The 3,683-nt window shown below is 47.1% G+C and overlaps 1 non-coding gene across 1 annotated transcript; it reads left to right on the top strand.

Moving 5' to 3' along the window:
- The first annotated feature begins 624 nt into the window (after positions 1–624).
- On the top strand, positions 625–698 carry Trnas-gga (transfer RNA serine (anticodon GGA)). Its single transcript has one exon. It is a non-coding gene; the product is annotated as a tRNA-Ser (tRNA).
- Positions 699–3,683: the final 2,985 nt, after the last annotated feature.

The raw sequence follows: 3,683 nt of genomic DNA, 5'->3' as shown, positions 1-3,683 counted from the left end.
CCATTGATAATATGCAGTGCGGTGGGTTGATGGACGTACACGTAAGTGGCTTTTAAAGCTGGGCGAATTGGTACGGGATCATCTTCTAACAAAGCGTGCAACGCGGCAGGATACAAAGCCTGTCTCTTCCTTCTTTGCGTCCTGTCCTGATCCGCAATCTGTTAGAAGATGATGGACATCTTCGCGCAGAACTTGCAGAACTGCCTTGTCAAATATCCTTTCCTCGATTAAACGTGCGCTTATCCTGTTAAGGCTTGTCCAGTCGTATTCAAGCCCAGTGAGGAAGTCTCTATTACGTGTCTTTTGTTTTTGCAAAAAAAAAAAACTGAACACGGCGATTATCCGTTGCATATGTAGGGGCAAAGCACTTCGTGTAGTTCACAGTGACCTAAGGCACTTATTGCAGATCAGTTCTGCGGAGTCCCGCAAGGTGGCGGAAGGGTTAAGAAAGGGAAAATAGACAACCACCCGTTTGTAGCACGAAGCCACAAGGAAATCCATACGGATTTCTCAGAAATAAAGCCTCTTAGTTGCCGGAAAATTCGTCCTGGTCCGGGGATCGAACCCGGGACCAACGCCTTTCCGGGGCGTTGCTAGCTTCCTGGTTGCTAGCAATTGCTAGCTTCCTGGTTAGCTCAGTTGGTAGAGCGACCGCCCCGGAAAGGCGTTGGTCCCGGGTTCGATCCCTGGACCAGGACGAATTTTCCGGCAACTAAAAGGCTTTATTTCTGAGAAATCCGTATGGATTTCCTTGTGGCTTCGTGCTACATTCGGGTGGTTGTCTATTTTCCCTTTCGTGACCTAAGACACGGGAACCAGACTAGGCGTGTGGACATAGGACTTATTTGCCGTCCCATGTCAAGGTTTCTGGAGGAGAGAGACTCGCACCCTAGGGATTTTACGTAAAAGATATTGTCTAAAGGAAGCAAGAAATAGACGGGAGGGCAGGGAGGTTCTAACCTGTCACATTGCGGACTTTATCTGCGAATGGAGCGCGCTCCGCACAGCTGCCTGTAAACTTCTAGCGCTCTATATAGGAAGCTGCGAGCTGAATCCTGACGCCCATCTGTCACGAGCCCGTGCACAGAACACTTTATGTCGTCCGTGCCTCGTATCACATAGCCGTATTGTGGATGTGTTTGCCCTCGAGTCAACAGGTCAGAAAGTTTGCGTTTTTCCATCTCAAGGGAAAGTTGGTGCCACTTTCCCCTTTGAGCACGCGTGAATGAGGAGCATTTGTGGAATTTTTCTTGCGACCGAGACAATGCGAAAGTGAACAGGATAGAGATTGTTTAACGAAACTTGAAAAGGGAATCGGTGGTGCCGTGCGAAACCGCCCAAACTCTGAGTAGAGGAGTGAAGAGCCTTAAACAAACGACGAAGAAGCGGAAGGCGGAATAGGGAAACGCACATTGTGTAGGAGTCCACGTAAGCGCTCATGTCGGCGCGTTGTAGACTTGAAAGAGCGGCTCCGGCGTGGGATTTATCTGGGTGGTTGGGGGCTGAGAAAATGGTTCCATCCTGGGGAAGTGTTGTTCCGCGAGAAATCAGCGGCAGGCGCGTTCTCACAAACAAGGGTCCCATCTTCCTACTTAAGCAGGCAGCCAAGGACTCATGCGTGAGAGGGGCTTGGCTGGTATTTTTCCTCCCTTCAAAAGTTTCATTACATATACTGCAAGGGATCTTGCGTCATCAAACTCCTGCGTAGAGTTAAAGGAAAGACGCTAACTAAAAAGTGCGGCAATTTATTTCCAAGGAAATCTGTCATACAGGGTCCGAAGCATTTAATGGAGGTATGGTAGGACATACTTGAGCAGGTAGAGCAAAAAACGAACACGCAGGCGAGGAACAGATACAGGAGACGAGCATTCCTCGCTGGTGTCTTCGTTTTTTGCGCTAACTGTTCAAGTTTGCAATCTTACAAACTCGCCCAGATTTCATTTCATGGTAGTGGGTGTTTAGTATTTTATATAATATTATATTAGTAACATTATAGTTACATATTTGGTATTAAGAGCGAATAACGGACGTTATACAACACTAGCCAGCGGTATGTAACACGCTAGTAAATATGGCGGACTCCACAGAAATTGCCACAATCATTTAGAAATTAATTCAGTGTTCTAATTTATAGTGTTTCGTTTTTATCTTGACATTAAAGTTTCTATGTTTAGTGATAACTCGCTAGCGATTTCTTTTTCCTTATTCTAGCTTGAATTTCTTTTTGTTGACCGAAAAGCTACTTCTGACACCGGAGTCTGCTTCCAGTGATCTGCGATAAAAGAGAGCTATATAGGGTAAAAATGTTGGGTAATACTTAAGGGAGCCAGGGAAAAAGAAATCTGCATAATGTAGGTGGCGAACTCGTCCCAGCAAGGGAACGTGCCGTGGACGTTGATGGAGGGATGAATTCAAATAGGATCGCAGAGCGAAGGGACGCGCGTGCATCTCCATTAGCACATAAGCTCAGGAGAAAGACTTTTATGCCCCGTTGCGGACGAGACCTCATCCATGAAATGGTCTGCTGACACGCTAACCACGGCTGAGCGATTCGAAGGGGTAACCCTAGAAGCCAATAGTTCGGCCGTAAGTCATGAAACAGTGCCAGCTAGTGCATAAAAAAGCTCCAGACGATCCCTTAGCTTATTCTTATGAGACAAGAACACGAAAGCGCTCCTTTTGGTTAGGTTGTTATATATGCAGGAAACAGAGATATAAGACTGCACGGAACGAAAGAACGCACACCACTGCGCTGACTACCAACCAAGGTTTATTCTTTCCGGTAGCATATATACTCAACCATATTTTCAGAACAACAAAACAACGAAAAGCATGGAACCAGCATGCGTAGAATCAATACTGTAGTCCAACGGTCTCAAACACGCAGCCCGCTGCTTGCACATGGCTGTCTCCGCCCCCACACTTTTTTCCCTTAATAAGTATGTTCGTGAGCTGCACAGGCACGACTGGTCTAAAGCATTGTTCTCGTGAGGCATCACATGTGGTCACCATGTGTTGAAACATAACCGTGAAATAAGGACTATATTTGAGAATCGGCGTCCAGATTTTAGTAATGTTGGAGATCGGTATGGACATGTTATTGCAATCATGGCGCCAAATCTCCTTCAGAAATGACCCGTATATGAGTTATGGAAAAGGTTTTCTTTCAAATGGCAGCGTTTGCTCACGCCACAGCGGCTGCAGGTGGTTGCTGCGTCAGTTTCGGTGAGGGAGGTCACGTGCTTTCCGGACATGGATTTTGCGGACGCCAGCTGGGCATGATGGCTAGAGGGGCCATCATAATCTAGCCACCAAAAGCTTGGTGCACGCTTTGGCCAACCTAGCCAAGGAACGCTTTCGCGGTAAAACTTAGATTGTCGCTTAGACTAGCCCTGCTCCAAGTATCGTAAAAGAACAGGGTCCGTACGTACACAAGAAATCCCTACGCTAGCATTGTTCCTCAAAAAACAATTTGAGCGAATCATCGAACTGGGCATATTATCAGCGAGAGCGGCCGGCCTACGACAAACAGGACTTAGGAATGACAATCTTTGCGAGTTCGGCCACGGGTGTTTGAAGGAAGTCGCACCGAATTTTCCATACGGGAACACGCACTCTTTCGAGCACGAGTTGCATCAAAAACAGTCGAGGAGAATCTGAAAGCACGCCACCACGGATCGAAC

This window comes from Rhipicephalus sanguineus, chromosome 10 (assembly GCF_013339695.2).
Source record: "Rhipicephalus sanguineus isolate Rsan-2018 chromosome 10, BIME_Rsan_1.4, whole genome shotgun sequence".
Taxonomy (NCBI): domain Eukaryota; kingdom Metazoa; phylum Arthropoda; class Arachnida; order Ixodida; family Ixodidae; genus Rhipicephalus; species Rhipicephalus sanguineus.
This window is presented reverse-complemented; position numbering and strand designations above follow the sequence as displayed.